The 18,134-nt window shown below is 42.8% G+C and overlaps 1 protein-coding gene across 2 annotated transcripts in view; it reads left to right on the top strand.

The window, feature by feature from the left end:
- Positions 1 to 5,532: 5,532 nt before the first annotated feature.
- PGCKA1 (PDCD10 and GCKIII kinases associated 1) overlaps positions 5,533 to 18,134 on the top strand; it is a 49,422-nt gene continuing 36,820 nt past the window's right edge. For both annotated transcript variants that reach the window (XM_087965845.1, XM_087965844.1), the window contains exon 1: positions 5,533 to 6,008. The gene's annotated coding sequence lies outside the window, so the exon portion shown is untranslated. The remainder of the gene's footprint in view (positions 6,009 to 18,134) is intronic.

Genomic DNA, 18,134 nt, shown 5'->3' with positions numbered 1-18,134 from the left:
TTCATAAATGTTAAATTTAGTTACCTTTTGTTACAGGGTTGTTAAATTAGAAATCTATGGCTGTCTTCAACCATATCTTGTCTTGTCTACCCACTGTTTGTATGAATAAATATGAACGCCATAATAAAACCAACAGCTTTCTGGTGTTATTTTTCTCAAAGTTCGCATACTCCACAGATTTTCCACAAGTACAGGTAGTAGTCCTTGAGAGGGGTGCGATGGCTTAGAGGTGGAGCTCTCGCCTCACAATCAGGAGGCTGTGAATTCAATCCAAGGTAGAGGCTTATTTCTCTTTCTGGGCACGATGAGAATATATCTGCCGAACAGAACTCCACACTGGCGACAGGAAGGGTATCTGGCCATTAAAACGCTCTGCTAGCTCCATTCAATTGCCCAGACTCCACCCAAGGGGTAATTAAAAGATGATGATGGCAGATAGTAGTCCTTGATTTAAGGCCACAATTTAAGAGGGTGGCCTTCAATTCCCATTCATGGTTGGCTGGGGGAATTTTGGGAGTCAAAGACCACCCATCTTAAAGTTGCCAAAGTTTCAGAAACACGAGGATATGTGAACTCTCTCTGGTCCCAGGTGTTTGACTGCACACAAGAGCGCATCGAGAAGTTGTTTGTTGTTTGATCTCGAAATAAAAGGAAAAGTGGAATAGAATATAGAATGGCATGGCATGGCATGGCATGGCATGGCATGGCATGGCATGGCATGGCATGGCATGGCATGGCATGGCATGGCATGGCATGGCATGGCATAGAATAGAATAGAATAGAATAGAATAGAATAGAATAGAATAGAATAGAATAGAATAATAAGGGAATAAAGAATTAGAATAGGATAGGATAGGATAGGGTAGAACAGAAGAATGAAGAATAGAATAGAACAAAAGAATATAGAATAGAACAGAAGAATGAATAGAACAGAACAGAAATGAACAGAAGAATGAAGAATAGAATAGAATAGAATAGAATAGAATAGAATAGAATAGAATAGAAGAACAGAACAGAAGAATGAAGAATAAAATAGAATAGAATAGAATAGAATAGAATAGAATAGAATAGAATAGAATAGAATAGAATAGAATAGAATAGAATAGATGTGCTGTCCAGACAATTATAGTTAATGGGAATGGGATAGTTTGTTAAGAATTGGGAGCTGTCCCCTTAAGGGAATGCATTATGGTAAATGTAGTTAAGGTATCCTGAGAAATGTAGTTCATGTCATGTGGCCACATCTGTAACCCTGATTGGTCACTGAATTGACTCTTGGTGGGTCGGCGGAGATTTCTTCACTCTTGCCTGAACTCAGCCTCCTGCTAGCGTATCTGCTACGATGGGATGAAATTTGGGATAGAAAGATCACTATCATTTTACACTATGATTTCAACTGTGCAAAGAATTGGACATTAGATGCATCTCGACATAACTGTGAGTCACCTTGAGGATACCTAATATAATCCAACAAAAGAAACTTTGTATGGAAGAATTTGTAGAGTTATCTATCTGTCTCTATATTCAGCAAGGACAGAATAGGATAGGATAGGATAGAACAGGACAGGACAGGACAAAATAGAATAATTTATTGGCCAAGTGTGATTGGACACACAAGGAATTTGTCTTCCAAATATTAAGATTAACCAGTAGATGGAGTAAGCGTGTTGCACACCTTTTTGTTTGTGTTTTTCTCCCACCCACCTGATGGTGTTTCCAGAATGGCTATCAGGGCATTGATGCTCTTTGGAATCCTAGGCAGGAGAGAACAAAACCCATCTGGGAAACCTCTTGTATCTTTGGTTGCAAACGTTTCTCTTGAAGCCCAGAAAAAGGAAGAGAATGGAAAATTTTTAAAAATGATCACCCCTTTTCATCTTCCTGAGTTTGGGCATGGTTTTGCAGTGCTTTGACATCTAGAGCATCTGCATAATTCCAGAAACAATGGTGATTCATCCAGTACATTATTTAAGCCAGCGGTCGTCAATCGGTGGGCCGTGAGAATATTTTGGTGGGCCGCAGAGAAATCTCACCCCCAGAGCACCCCCCCCAAAGCAATTAATCCGGGCTGTGCAGAAACACAAGGCTGCTCAGCCCACATGGCCCACAGGAACCCTCCCTGCCCACTCACTCCTTACTGGTAAACCTGTCTGCTAAATTGCTATTTTTCCTTTTTCCGACCATCATCTGTTCTGCTGTGCCGGGAGATTTAGATTAGCTAGGAAGCAGGAAATGGTTGGATTTCTTGCTTTCTAGCTAGTCTTTAGATCTTCGGTTCAGCACAGCCAACCTCCCTTAGGACTGAAGGTTTGCTTGCAAGCAAATTCAGTGCAGACTCACGGCAAGGAAATTTAAGAGACTGAGCTAGCCGATGGCAGATAGATAGACCATTGAATGATTCTGTGAGCAACTCAATCTGCCTGCCTGCTTTGCCTGATTTTGGATAAAAGTTGCTCTTTTTTAAATAAAAAAAATCAATATTTACATGCATGGTGTGTTGTGAGTTAATTTTGTGAGTTTGCTTGCAAGCAAATTTTATGTGACAGATTGAGCTAGCCAATGGCAGATAGATAGATGTCTGAATGAATCTGTTATTCTGTGAGCAACTCAATCTGCCTGCTTTGCCTGATTTTGGGTAAAAGTTGCTCTTTTTTTATGAAATATTCAATATTTATATAAATATTTATAATATTTACATACAAGCCATGCCCAGCCAGTCACATGACCACCAAGCCACACCCACAAATTAGGCCACGCCCACACAACCGGTTAGTAGTCCCTGGGATTTAAAATTATGAGTATGGTGGTCCCTGAGGTCCAAAAGGTTGGCGACCCCTGGTTTCGGCCACGATCAACACAAGCACAACATTTGGGTTCATCCTTGAGGAAAATCTTTTTTGGCATAAAGAGAGGCAATTCCACTCCCTGAATGAGGAAGGAAAGGTGAGAAGAGACATAGGAAATCCCTGCTGGTGGTCATTTTTCAAGATCACTCACCTAGATTTGAAAGCCACGGAGAACTTTCGCAAATTGAATAGCAATAGCATTTAGACTTATACACCGCTTCACAGTGCTTTTGCAGCCCTTTCTAAGCGGTTTTACAGAGTCAGCCTCTTGCCCCCAACAATCTGGGTCCTCATTTTACTGACCTTAGAAGGATGGACGGCTGAGTCAACCTTGAGCTGGTCAGAATTGAACTGCTGGCTGTGGGCAGAGTTAGCCTACAATAATGTATGGGTCCTTTTGGTTTACTTTGCCTAAGGGTAAGACTTGATTTTTCTCTACATTGAATTTTATTTTATTAAGTATGGAGGTCATCTAGTCCAGCTCCCTGCTCAAGCAGTACTCACAACAAAGTCCCAAAGGTGCTTTTTTTCAGGAGGCAACTGGACTTTCTGGGTTTTTTTTTTCTCTTTTGAAGGCGTTTCGCTTCTCATCCAAGGAGCTTCTTCATCTCTGACTGGATGGTGGGGAATGGAAGGATTTCTATTCCTTACAGACAGAGCTGGTTATTTGCATTCCTTGTAGAGGGTCGTTGAGACGACTTGGTGGTTTATCTGAACTCTCAGGGTCACCTGAGTGGTGCTCCTGGTTCCCGTAGTCTGCAATTTTTATCTCTGGAAATCCATTCCTACTCCCACCCCATTCCAAGGGGGTTCATCCCAAATTGTATAGCTAAAAAGTATGTAGAGATTTTCAGTCATCCAGGTCACAATTGTCCCAAAGATGCTGCTTTTTTTTTTTTTTTCAGGAGACAACTGGGCTTTTTCTTATTTTGCTTTGTTTTCTTTTGAAGACATTTTGCTTCTCATCCAAGAAGCTTCTTAAGTTCTGGCTGGATGGTGGAGAATGGAAGGATTTATATTCCTTACAGACAGCTGGTCATTTGCATTCTTTTAGAGGACATAGATAAACCTCCAAGTGGCCTCAAGGACCCTCTAAGGATGCCAATGGCCATCTGTTTTCAAGGAATAGAAATCCTTCCATTCCCCACTATCCGGTCAGAGCTGAAGAAGCTTCTTGGATGAGAAGCGAAACATCTTCAAAAGGAAAAAAAAGCAGAAAGTCCAGTTGCCTCCTGAAAAAAAGCATCTTTGGGACTTCCTTGTGAGTACTGCTTGAGCAGGGGGCTGGACTAGATGACCTCCATACTTCACAAAATAAAATTCAATGTAGAGAAAAGTCAAGTCTTACACTTAGGCAAAGTAAACCAAAAGGACCCATATAGACTGGGTGAAACCAGGCTCAATAGCAGGAACTGTGAGAGGGATCTTGGAGTCTTAGTGGGCAACCAGCTAAATAGGAGCCAGCTGTGGGCAGCAGCAGCCAAAAGAGCTAATGCAATCCTAAATTGCATTAGCAGAGGGATACAATCAAGATCAAGTGAGGTACTAATACCACTCTGTAAAGCCTTAGTAAGGCCACACCTAGAGTACTGCATCTAGTTTTGGTCACTAGACTATAAAAAAAAGATGTTGAGACTCTATAGAAAAAGTACAGAGAAGAGCAACCAGGATAATTAGTGGACTGGAGGCTAAAACATATGAAGAACGATTACAGGAACTGGGCATGGCTGGTCCCTAGTGAAGAGAAGGACCAGGCGAGACAGGATAGCAGTCTTCCATTATTTGAGGGGCGGCCACAGAGAGGAGGAAGGGGGTCAAGCTATTTTCCAAAGCCCCAGAAGGCCAGACAAAGGAAAAATGGATGGAAACTGATCTAGGAGAGATTCAACCTGGAAATAAGGAGAAACTTTCTGACAGTGAGAACAATCAACCAATGGAACAGAAGTTGTGGGAGCTTCATCACTTGAGACCTTCAAGAAGAGATTGGACTGCCATTTTTCAGAAATGGTGTAGGGACTCCCGCTTGGGCGGGGGGTTGGACTAGATGACTTATAAAGTCCCTTCCAACTGATTATTTATTTGTTTGTTGTTATTTGTTAGACGACCTACAAGGTTCCTTCCAACTCTGATTATCTGTTATCTGCCCTTCCAGCTCTATTCTGATTGATTGATTGATTGATTGATTGATTGACTGACTGATTGAACTCAGGTCGGGCTCCTGAGCCCTATTCCCCTCCAGTAACTTCTCCTGGGATTTTTTTATTTTTTATTTTTGAGTGGGGGGGAGGGAATAGCATCCCAAATCTACCTGGGTAAAACAGCAAAGTAAGAGAGATTGTTGGTTGGTGTGGTGTTTTTTTCCCCCTCCTCTATTGGCTCCTTCCTTTCATCCCGTGTCGCCTGAGGTTCCACCCACCCCACCCCACCCCCCCCCAAAAAAAGAAAGGAAAAAAAAAACCAACAAGCAGAAAAAGAACCACAACAAAAACTCGCCCGGCTCGCTTGCAAGAAAAGACGGAGCGCGATTCTTTCGAAAGCGCCGCGTTCCAAAAAACTTCGCAAAACTTTTCCACCTTCCCTCACACACTCACCCACGGCCCTCCCTCGAACCCGGTCTTGGTCGACCACGTGACGCCCGTTGCCCAATGAGGGGCGGCCATTCGGACGGGCTCCTGCGAAAAGAGGCAGAAGCGGAGAGAGAGAGAAAGAGAGAAAGAGAGAAAGAGAGGGGGCAGAGAGAGAGAGAGAGAGAGAAAGAAGGAGGGAGAGAGCGACACAGAGACCGAAAGATAGAGAGGTGGGTGCAGAAAAAGAGGCAGAAAGAAGGAGGGACGGAGGGAGGCAAAAAGAAAGAGAGTGCGAGAAAAAGTGAGAGGCAGAAAGAAAGGGAGCGGGAGGGAGGGAGAGAGAAGGAAAGAAAAAGGGAGGGAGAGAGAGAGGCAGAGAGAGAGAGTGGGAGAAAGGGGGAGGGCGGGAGAGAGAGAGAGACAGAAAGAGAAAGAAAGTGGAAGACAGAAAGTGGGAGAGAGAAAGAGGGAGGGAAAGAGAGAGAGACAGAGAGACAGTGGGAGAGAGAGAGAGAGACCTACCGATTGACTTAATTCCGGGGATGGAAGGAGATCTACAGCCGACTTCGATTCCGGAGCGATCCCGAGGTGACAGGTGAGTTGGGCTGCTTTGCCCTGCGCAGTTTTTTGTTCCCTTTGCGGAATTTCTCTCCCTCCCTCCCTCCCTCCCGCGACTCACCTGCGCCCTTTTCCATGCCCACCTGGAACCCCTGGATCCTTTCTTCCTGGACCGTCTCCCCTCCTGGCGCCCGCAGGTGGATTTCACTTTCTCCAAAGTAAATCGAGAAGAATCCGAGGTTTCGTTTCTCACCTCCTTCTGATTCCGGCGGCGGCTTATTCCGCGACCAACAGGTAGACTGCAGCTGGCAGAGCAGGCTTGGATGCCGACTTAACAGCTGCAACAATGGAGTCCCCCCTCCCCGTGTCCCTATGTGAAGCGAGACATGTTGTTAAGTGAGTCCTCTGCTCCGTTTAACGACCTTTTGCCACCGTCGCCGTCTTTAAACAAATCGCAGCAGCAGGGAAGTTTAGTCAACTGGTTGTTAAGGGGAACCTGGCTGGAATGTTTGACTCGGCTCGTGGAGAAAGGGGCCAAAGAGAACCCACGTGAGGACCACCCAGCCAGGTCACAGCGACGGGCGTTAAGTAGGAACTAGGGGCCAAGCAGCTGAATTGGGGTCAAAGCAGAGGTTTCAAAGGTCGTAACTGTGAAAAAACGGTCAGAAGTCAGTGCCATTGTAACTTTAAATGGCCTCTAGGTGAATTGTTTAGGACTACCTGTAATAGAGCCAGAAGGGACTTCAGAGGTCTTCTAGTCCAACCCCACTGTTCAAGCAGGAGACTCTATACCAGGGGTCTCCAACTTTGGCAACTTTAAGACTTGTGGACTTCCAACTCCCAGAATTCCTCAGCCAGCAAAGCTTTAAGATTTGTGGACCAACTCCCAGCATTCCTCTGGCTGAGGAATTCTGGGAATTGAAGTCCCTAAGTCTTAAAAGTTGCCAAGTTTGGAGACCCCTGATCCAGATCTATGAAAGAAAGGCAGGGCCTGCAATGAGTGGGCATGGCCAAAGGCTGGCTGAGGAATTCTGGGAGTTGAAGTCCACAAGTCTTAAAATTTGCCAAGGTTGGCAACCCCTGCTCTATACCACTGGTCGCCAACCAGTGGGCTGCGTCCCACTGGTGGTCTGTGAGAAAATTTTGGTGGTCCGCAGAGAAACGTCATCCCCAGAGCACCTCCCAAAGCAATGAATCCAGGCTGCGCAGGAACACAAGGCTGCGCCATCCACATGGCCTGTGGGAACCCTCCCCACCCACTCACTCCTTACCTGGTAAACTTGCCTGCTAAGTTGCTACTTTTCCTTTTTTTTCCCCAACCATCAGCTGTTCTGCTGTGCTGGGAGATTTAGATTAGCTAGAAAGCAGGAAATCGTTGGATTTCTTGCTCTCTAGCTAATCTTTAGGATTGAAGGTTCTATTATTCAATTGTAGACTCAGATAGCCAATGACAGAAACACAGATCTCTAAGTGAATCTGAGATTCTGTGTGCAACTCAACCTGCCTGCCTGTTTTGCCTGATTTTGGGTAAAAGTTGCTCTTTTTAATAAAAAAAAATCAATATTTATGTAAATATTTAGAATAGAATAGAATAGAATAGAGTAGAGTAGAGTAGAGTAGAGTAGAATAGAATAGAATAGAATAGAATAGAATAGAATAGAATATAATAGAATAGAATAGAATAGAATAGAATTCTTTATTGGCCAAGTGTGATTAGGAATTTGTCTTGGTGCAAATGCTCTCAGTGTACATAAAAGAAAAGATACATTCATCAGTCAAGAATCATAAGATACAACACTTAATAATAGTCATAGGGTACAATAAGCAATCAAATCATACTAGGAAACAGTCAATATAAATCGTAAGGATACAAGCGACAAAGTTACAGTCATACCACAAGTGGGAGAGGATAGGTGATAAGGAATGATGAGAAGATTAACAGTAATAGTAGTGCAGACTTTGTAAATAGTTGGACAGTGTTGAAGGAATTATTTGTTTAGCAGAGAGATGGCATTTGGGGGAAAAACTGTCCTTGTGTCTAGTTGTTCTGGTGTGCAGTGCTCTATAGCAGGGGTCCCCAACCACGTCCGCGGACCGTACCGTCCGTGGAACAAGTCCTACCGGGCGCTGTTGAGATGCCGCATCTTGTTTTGATGAAAAAGTGCTTCCGTGAGCTTTTCCGGGTAGAAAGCTCACCGGAAGCACTTTTTCATCAAAACAAGATGGCGGCGCCCAGCTGATGCCGGTACCGGGCCGCGCCATAAAAAGGTTGGGGATACCGGGCCGCGGCATAAAAAGGTTGGGGATCACTGCTCTATAGCATCGTTTTGAGGGAAGGAGTTGAAATAGTTTATTTCCAGGATGTGAGGGGTCTGTAAATATTTTCACAGCCCTCTTTTTGATTCGTGCAGCATACAGGTTCTCGATTGAAGGCAGGTTGGTAGTAATTGTTTTTTTCTGCAGTCCTAATTACTCTCTGAAGTCTGTGTCTGTCCTGTTGGGTTGCAGAACCAAACCAGACAGTTATAGAGGTGCAGATGACAGACTCAGTCATTTTTCTGTAGAACTGGATCAGCAGCTCCTTGGGCAGTTTGAGCTTTCTGAGTTGGTACAGAAAGAACATTCTTTGTTATTTACATGCCCAGCCAGTCACATGACCACCAAGCCACACACACAAATTAGGCCATGGCCAAGAACCGGTTGTTAAGAAATTTGAATCCCACCCCTGCCTGTGTGTGTGTGTGTGTGTGTGTGTGTGTGTGTGTGTGAGAGAGAGAGAGAGAGAGAGAGGTTAGATCAGATCTCTCTCTCTCTCTCTCTCCCACCAATGTCAGCAAGCCACCATCAGTTAAAATTCATATTAGTGGTCCCCGGGATTTAAAATTATGAGTTTATTGGTCCCTGAGGTCCAAACGGTTGGCGACCCCTGGTCTATACCATTTCAGACAAATGGATGTCCAGTCTCTTCTTCAAAACGTCCGGTGATGGAGCAAACACAACTTCTGAAGGCAACTCCTGCCACTGATGAATTGTTAGTTGTTTTGCACTTTCAACCAGGACTTTAAAATATGGGAATTGTTGAGAGGAATGGTTTAAACTCTGGGAGCTCTTCACCTGGACAGGTAATCTTTGACTTAGGATCGCAATTAAGCCCCAAATTTCGGACAAATAGCAGTCCAATCTCTTCTTGAAGGTCTCAAGTGATGGCGCTTCCACAACTTCCGAATGAAAGTTGTTCCATTGGTTGATTGTTCTCACTGTCAGAAAGTTTCTCCTTATTTCCATGTTGAATATTTCCTTCTTCGGTTTCCATCCATTATTCCTTGTCTGGCCTTCAGGTGCTTTAGAAAATAAGCTTGACCCCTTCCTCTCTGTGGCAGCCCCTCAAATATTGGAAGACTGCTATCATGTCTCCCCTGGTCCTTCTCTTCACTACACTAGCCAAGCCCAGTTCCTGTAACCGTTCTTAATATGCCTTAGTCTATACCTGTCTAACCTATGATTTATTATCCGGATAGCAAGGCATCCGTGTTTAGTTTAGTTGACTTTATTGTCATTGCACCTCTACCTTCAGGTGGACCACTTGGGATTGCTCCCTTCTTCAATATGAAGAATCTCAAAGGTAAGAAATGTTTGGTCACCACACTGTAAAAAAGATGTTGAGACTCTAGAAAGAGTGCAGAGAAGAGCAACCAGGATGATGAGAGGACTGGAGGCTAAAACATATGAAGAACAGTTACAGGAACTGGGCATGGCCAGTCTAGTGAAGACAAGGACCAGGGGAGACAGGATAGCAGTCTTCCAATGTTTGAGGGGCTGCCCCAGAGAGGAGGAAGGGGGTCAAGCTATTTTCTGGCACCCGAAGGCCAAACAAGGAACAATGGATGGAAACTGAACAAGGAGAGATTCAACCTGGTAATAAGGAGAAACTTTCTGACAGTGAGAACAATCAATCTATGGAACAGAAGTTGCCTTCAGAAGTTGTGGGAGCTTCATCCCTGGAGGCTTTCAAGAAGAGATTGGACTGCCATTTGTCAGAAATGGTGTAGGGTCTCCCGCTTGGGCGGGTGGTTGGACTAGATGATCTACAAGATCCCTTCCAACCCTGTTAATCTTAATCTTTGTTTTTCCTTGAAGGCGTTTGGCTTCTTATCCAAGAAGCTTCTTTAGCTCTGTAGTTATAGCTAAATATCTATGGAGATTCTCAGTCATCCAAGTCATAGTTGGCCCAAAAGTGCTTTTTTCAAGAGGCAACTTGGACTTTCTGGTTTTTCTCCGAAGAGGTTTTGCTTCTCACCCAAGAAGCTTCTTCAGTTCTGACTGAATGGATGAGAATAGAAGGATCCTTGCAATCCTCTGGACATTAGCACTCCTTCTGAGAGTCATTGAGGCCACTTGGAGGTTTATTGTGCCCTCAGGGTCACCTGAATAGTGCAAATAGGTGTGCTACAACAACACCTATCTCTACAACACAGTCTGTCTAGCATTTCCAAGAAGGTTTCACACCCCTTTGCACCTCCAAGTGGCCTCAGTGACTCTCAGAGCGCAAATGACCAGATGACATAAATCCTTCCATCCTCCACCATGTTCCTTGGAGTCACCTTAGCACTGGTCATGGAGTTCATCTGAATCCTCCAAGTGGCCTCAATGACTTTCTCAAAGGATGCAAATAACCAGCTCTGTGTGCAAGGAGTAGAAATCCTTCCATTCCCCACCACCAATCAGAACTGAAGAAGCTTCTCGAATGAGAAGCAAAACCTCTTCAAGGAAAAACAAAGGAACGCCAGTGGCCTCTTGAAAAAAATCCATTTGGGATCGGCGTTTGACACATTTTGGGGGCGGAAGGGGTCAGAAACCTTAAAGTTTCCTAACACCTTAAAAAGGTACAGTAGGAACTGGACTGAGCTTGATCGTTGGAAGGCTTGAGTTGAAATTCCCTTTCCATATGACTTTTACTCTACAAAGTTGTTGCCTCTTTGCCTAGCTTACCTCTGCAGGTTGTTGCAAAGATTTTAAAATGTGGGCTCTCAACTCCTTCGTTGTGGCTTAAGCCGTGATCAGCTGGATTTGATGCTTGACGTAGCAGTTATTTCACCTATTCTTGGTTGTTTTTTACGCTTGACGTCTCCCAAAATGAAAATGGTTTCTCCAGAATGAAGCTGTCTACAAAATCTCCCCTTTGCAGCATATCGTGGTGTAACTGGTGTTTTAGCCGCCTTGGGAACAGCTGTGTTTGTTCGTTCCTAAATGTTTATTTTTCTCTCGCCGTGATTCCTTACCGGCGTTCTGAAGAGTTTGCAACCTTCGAGTCAGAAGGAAAAAATAGTAAATGATTACCTGGGAGCCTGTATTTGTACTACAGGAAAGCGGGGTGGGGGAGAGAAGAAACTCTTCAGCCTTTAACGTTCGCTGACGTGCTCAAAAAGGCTCCTGAGCCTGAACTATTTGGAAAAGAAGGCGTTGCTTTCTGGAAAGGAAACAAACAAGCTGAAATTCCTGTTAAAGTGTGGAAGATCAAAAGGTGATCTGGGACGATGCACAAGAACCCTACCTACGTTTGAAGGAGCATCGATGGTTTGATGTTAGGTGTCCCATGTTGTCTTTTGCAAACCTCTGGGTTGCATGGGGACAAGCTCAGTGCAGGCCAGGTAGAAAGCTGTTTTTATTTTTATTTTATTATTTTATGTTGTTTATTTTATTTTTATTTTATATGTTTTTATTTTATTTTTTATTTTATTACTATTACTATTTTTAGAATGTATTTGTAGAACATGTCACCAGCTTCAAATTCCTGGGGATCCACCACTCTGAGGATCTGTCTTGGCAGAACAACAACACCAGCCTGTTCAAGAAAGCTCACCAGCACCTCTTCTTTCTGAGATTACTGAGGAAGAACCACCTTTCCCCAACTATTCTGATCAAATTCTACCGCTGTGCAGTCGAGAGCATCCTAACCAGCTGTATCTCAGTCTGGTATGGAAATTGCACCATTAAAGAAAGGAAGGCATTACAGAGGGTGGTGAAAACCGCCCAACGCATTATAGGGATCCCACTTCCTGCCATTGTGGACATTCAGAGGAAACGATGTCTTCTTCCATCTGGGAAAAGGTTCAGGTGCCTGCAGTCTAAGACCAGCAGGCTAAGGAACAGCTTCTACCCCATGGCAGTCTCCTTACTGAACTCCTCAACTCGTCTATCCCCATTCATACACTGATACTTTCCCTGATAATATATAACATATCTTGTATAAACTTCTGTGCATTATACTTACATTCAATATGTTCATAAACACCCTGTACAGTCGTATATATTCCTTCCATAGACACATATTCTGCATATTCATAGATATTCTGTATATCCATATATAGTTACATTTTTATTGTATATCTCTGTGTGTGTGTGTGTGTGTGTATGTATATATATTTTCGTAGATTTTCATGGGTACAGGTATGTAGGTCTAGGTGTGTTCAGGTCTTTCTCCCGTGACCTCCGTACGTACGTACATACATACATACATACATACATACATACATATATGGTATTCAGCTTTGTCTGGCATTTTTTCCCATCGTCATTATAGTTGTGCTTTTAAAAAGCCAGAATGTAGCAACGTTTGGGAGAATCTCATCCCTGCCATCATCAGGCTTCTGTACTGTGTTCACAGACAAACACAATATATTTATATATACACAGACGAACACAATACAGAAGCCTGATGATGGCACATGAGATTCTGCCGAAACATTGCTACAACTTTAAAAGCACAACTATAATGATGTGGGAAAATACCGAACAAAGCTGAATACCATACATGTAAGTACCGCGAAAACTTAAGAAAATTTATATATATATATATATATATATATATATGTGTGTGTGTGTGTGTGTGTGTGTGTGTGTGTATACATGTACACGTACATGTACATGTACATATATATAATATATATACATATATATCATATATATATATACATACATATATATATATATATATATATATACATAATTGCTTTTTTGACTTCTGATTAGATGCCAACTTCATTTCGTTGCCTATGGCAATGACAGTAAAGTTGAATCTAATCTAATCTAATTTTATTATTTCATTTAGTATTTTATGTTATATTTTATTATATTATTTTATGTTATTTTATTTTATTTATTTTTTATTTATTTTTTCATTATTATTTTTTATTATTTTTTTATTTTATGTTATATTTTATTTTTTATTTTATTCATTATTTTATGCTATTTATTTTTTATTTTTTATTATATTTTATTTTATTATTTTATTTATTTATTTTTTATTTTATTATTTTATGTTAGTTATTTTATTTTTATTTTATATTATATTATATTATTTATTTTATTTTTATTTTATTTTTTTATTTATTTTATTTTTTAGTATTATTTTATTTATTATTTTGTTAGTTATTTTGTTGTTGTTATGATGATGATGATTGCAAATGGGATCAGTTTCCCCAGCCTCGGAAGTTCAAAGCTTTCAAAGGAAGAACTCCAGTAGAAATGCATTCATGCGTCTTCCTAATCAAGTTGTGTTCAGAGGTTGTTAAGGTTTCAGCAAAAAAAAGGCAACATTGTGGCTTGCAGGGAAACTGCATAACATCTGCCCCAGTTGTTAAGATAAGTTTCTTACAGCTGACCTTGAACCTTTGCCATGTTTTTCCCAGAGATGGTATTCAGCCGGTTTGGATTAGTTCTGGTGGTAGCGGAAATTTTGACTAGTTCAGACAACTGGCAAATGCCACCTCTGGTTGGTCCCGTTCACCTGCCCCCGCCGTTATGTCTCCTATAGTCTCTTCTTTTTTAGCTCAGCTGATTCACGCGGCTCACCCGCGTTGACCGAGGTCGGTCTTTGAGCCCTCCATGCACGCACATGAAGCATGCGTGCATAGAACCACACATAGAACCGGTAGGAAACAATTTGGAAACCCACCACAGGTTTCTTCTTTGTTTTGATGGTTGAGGTGTTGAAGCTTGTAGCCCACGCTGCATACTCGGAAACGAGAAATTCTAACAACTGCATAGAATTAGGACAACTAGAATCCTGACAACTGATATGTTTCTAGGTGTTCCAATAAAAGAGGACCTGACCTGGGGTGCTCACATTGCAGCCCTGGTCAAAAGGGCCCAGCAGAGATTATACTACTGAGGCTTCTCAGAAAACAACAACTGAATGGAAAACTGCTGGTGACCTTCCACCGCTGCACCAGAGAGAATATCTCAACTTACTGCACCTCTGTATGGTTTGCCAATTGCACAGGGGCAGATAGGACAGCACTCCAGAGGGTTAACGTCATTGCCCAGAGCATCATTGGTTGCCCTCTCTCCTCTTTGGAAGAGCTTCATAGCTCCTGCTGCCTTAAGAAAGTTCAAAACATTCTCAAAGATCCATCTCATCCTGGGAACCCTTTTTTTTTTAAACTATTACCATCTGGCAGACAGTACAGGAGGATAAAAGCAAGGACAAATAGGCTGAAAAACAGCTTCTATCCCAAGGCAATAACTGTATTGAATCCTACTCTATAGTGCAATATTAATGCAATATCAGGGGTTTTCCATTCAATTGCATAGGATGCGAAGGATGTGTGCTCATGTTTTATTTTCATAGTTATAATGTACACTGGAGATGGCATTTATTTTCGTTGTATGAGGTGCAATGACAATAAAGTCAACTGAACTGAACTGAACATGGATGTTTTGCTATCTGGATATTAAATCGTAGGTTAGATCGGTTGAAATGTCTGAGTTGGGCTTGATGTGTCTGTGTAGGTTATTCTAGCTTTGAGATAGCCTTGTCCTAGGCTGTTCCATGGACATCATCTTTGGGAAAGAAGGGGGTCAACCTATTCTCCAGGCCACCTAAAGGCGGGAGAAGAAGCAAAGGATGAAAACTCATCAAGGAGAGAAGCAACCTGGAACTAAGGAGAAATTTCCTGACAGGGAGGACAATCTATATTTATAAAAGCAAAATGCCACTCATGCATCATCACGAAATCTCCAGAACCGTAAAGCCTACAAAGTTGAAATTTGGCACGTAGGTTCCTCTTGGCTTCTAGGGGCTCACTAAGAAAGGATTTTTCCAAATGACCATCAGAGCATTATTAGTATTTCCTATATTATTATTATTATTAACAGGCTTTGATGCTAAGGAGTTCTACTCCCCCTCCCTACCTGAAAAGAAATCTCTTCCAAATGCAAAACACAAGCAGAGGAGTTTCAGTTTCAGTTTCACAGCACCAAGTAGCTTTGGGACAGAACAGTTCAGCTAAGCCATGCCAGGCTCCTAGCTGTCTCCTTTCTCACACAGCAAATACTCTTTCAGTTTCCAAACAGCCCTCCACTCTCTCACACACTGACAGGACACTAGCCAGATGAATATTGATGGATGCTGGTAGGCAGAGGCAGATTTTTTCCCCTTTATTTTCCTCTCCCAAAACTAAGCCGCACCACATAGTTTTGTAGTGAAGCACGGGTATCGAGCTAGTTAACCAGTGAAACAAAGTTGTGAGTGCTGCATCGGCGGAGGTTGTTAAGAAGAGATTGGAGACAGCCCTGTGTCTGAAATGGTATAAGTAGACTTATAACTGTTCATTCACTGACCATTCAAAGTTACAACGGCACTGAAAAAAATATGTCGTGGTGGCTTTTCACAGTTATAATCTTTCAAGATCAAAATTTAAATGTCCACCGGTTCATGTTTATGTCGATTGGGGGGGGGCAAGGTCACGTGATCCCCCCTTTTTGACTTCCTGACAAGCCAATGGGGAAGCCAGAATCCCCTTCACAACTTCTCAACTGCAGCGATCCACTTCATGGCTGCGGGTAAGAAAAGTTGTAAAATGAGGCAAAACGCACTTCCTGTTTCTTTCTTGCTTAACAACAGGAAATGTGGGGCTCAATTGAGGTCATAAGTCGGGGATTCCCTGCGTAGAGGGTAAGTGCAGGGTTTCCTGCCCGAACAGGGAGGGTTGGACTAGAAGACCTCCAAGGTTCCTTCCAACTCTGTTATCCTCTGTCGAAGTCTGAATGAGTTCTGGCTGGGCATAGCATCCACTCAAGAACATCCTTGGGTTGTGCTGGAATACTTAACATGGATTTAGCATGCTGAGGCGTTTTCATGGAAACAAGATGCTAATTCACTGGCTCCCTTCCACTCTTCTTTCTCTTGAGTGGAAATGTGACTGGGGTTTCAATGATATCAGGGTCCAAACAAAGGATCCAATATGGCGCTCAGTATTGTTGAATCAAACCATGGCCTCCGAAACGTAAAATCTTTTTACATGGTCGGTTCACTACATTGCTTTCACGGGAAGGCAGGAGCATCTGCCAGAAGCCTTCGTCTGAACAACCACAACTGAGCTCAACATTTCTGCTCTTAAGCGAGGCAATGGTTAAGTGAATTTTGCCCCATTTTACAACCATTTTGGCCACAGTCGTTAAGCAAATTACAGCAGTTGTTAAAGTTAGCCACCCAGTGGTTAAGTGAATCTGGCTTTCCCATTGATTTAACTTGTTGGAAGGTCACAAAAGGGGACACTGCAACCGTCATAAATGGGAATCTGTTGCCGCAACAGTCATGTGTGAAAAACAGTCATAAGTCTCTTTTTTTCAGTGCCGTTGTCACTTTGACCTGTCACAAAATGATCTGTTGCAAGCTGGAGAGTGCCTGTTTGAGAAAGTCAATGAGCCTAATCGGGGTGGGTGGATGGGAAATGATATTCCCAGTATGAAATGGGAGGTGAGGTCTTCAGAAGGAGATAGTTTATCCATAATTGATGGTTAATTAACTTGTCCGTAGTTAATGGATCTCCACAATGTAGGTCCTAGTAAGGTAGATGTAGCCAAGAGATATTGAGTTGACGTTTTGTAAGAGCGCCATTTGCGTCCCCAAAGACTAGCATTAGAAGGCAATCAAGAATCAATCCCTTCCTGATATGAGTATTGTTTCTATCCATTTCCAGTCCCTACATCAGTGGTGAAATGTTAGCGGTTCGGCCTGGTTCACCTGAACCGGTAGCAAAAAAAATACTACCGGATCGGCCAAACCAGTAGCACCCGCCCCTGCGCTTTTCTCTTCTTTATCCTCTCAGCTGATTAGCATGCTAGATTGCTGTTTGGGAAGCTGTGCACGTGTTAGGTGTGTGCACGGGCGCATGCGCGAAGTGCGCCATTACCGAACCAGTAGAGAAACTGGTAGAATCCCACCACTGCCCGGCATCTGAAAAAGTTGAAAAATGTGGAAAAGGATGACCCAAATGATTTAGAGATGGCAACAAGCTCTACAGGGGAAGATGACGACGTTTGTAAATTTGCAGCACTGATGAGGTTACCTAGTTTGGTGATAAAACAATGGTTTTTTTATTTTCTTCCCTTCCAGCCCTTCCACATTTATTAACTCAAGGCTGCCTAGGGAAGTCAACGGGGAAACCAGATTCACTTAATGACTGTTTTAACTAATTTAACCACAGTGGTGATTCACTCCGCAAACGTGGCAAGAAAAGTCATAAAATGGGGGCAAAAATCGTTTTTTAACTGATGTCTTGCTTAGCAACAGAAATGTTGGGCTCCATTGTGGTCGTAAGTTGGGGACTGCCTGCGTTTTTCAGCATATGACATGCATCGTGCTGTAAAGAAATTGCTACAAATCATATTGTGAAATATACGGATGACACAGCAGAGGTGGGTCGACAGCGAAGATGCGCATAGGGAAGAGGTGAAAGCTGGTGCAGTTGGTGCAATTAAAGTAATTTGCTTCTAAATGTTAATAAATCAAAGGACATCGTTGTAGATTTTAGAAAGAGCTGGCACAGTCATACTCTACTCAGTATCAAGGATGTAGCTGTAAAGGTGAAAAATAGTATTAAGTCTCTGTGGGTGCAGATAACTAACAATCTGACTTGGTCTCTTCATACGTCATCCTTGGTGAAGTATGCAAACCAGCGTCTGCATTTCCTGCATCAGATGAGGAAAGCACATCTCTCTCCTTCTGTCCTGGCCACATTTTACAGAGGCACAATTGAGAGAGTTTTAACAAACTGCATCCCTCTTTGGCTTGGTGGCAGCCATGCCTCAGATAGAAGGCCCCTACAGAGAGTGGTGAGAGCAGCGGAGATTATAGGACGCTCGCTTCCCGTTATTCAGG

This window comes from Notechis scutatus, chromosome 4 (assembly GCF_049901735.1).
Source record: "Notechis scutatus isolate UNSWTSFEM ecotype Mainland chromosome 4, rNotScu1.2, whole genome shotgun sequence".
Classification (NCBI taxonomy): domain Eukaryota; kingdom Metazoa; phylum Chordata; class Lepidosauria; order Squamata; family Elapidae; genus Notechis; species Notechis scutatus.
The sequence above is the reverse complement of the archived record's forward strand: the minus strand, read 5'-3'. Positions and strand labels throughout refer to the sequence as shown.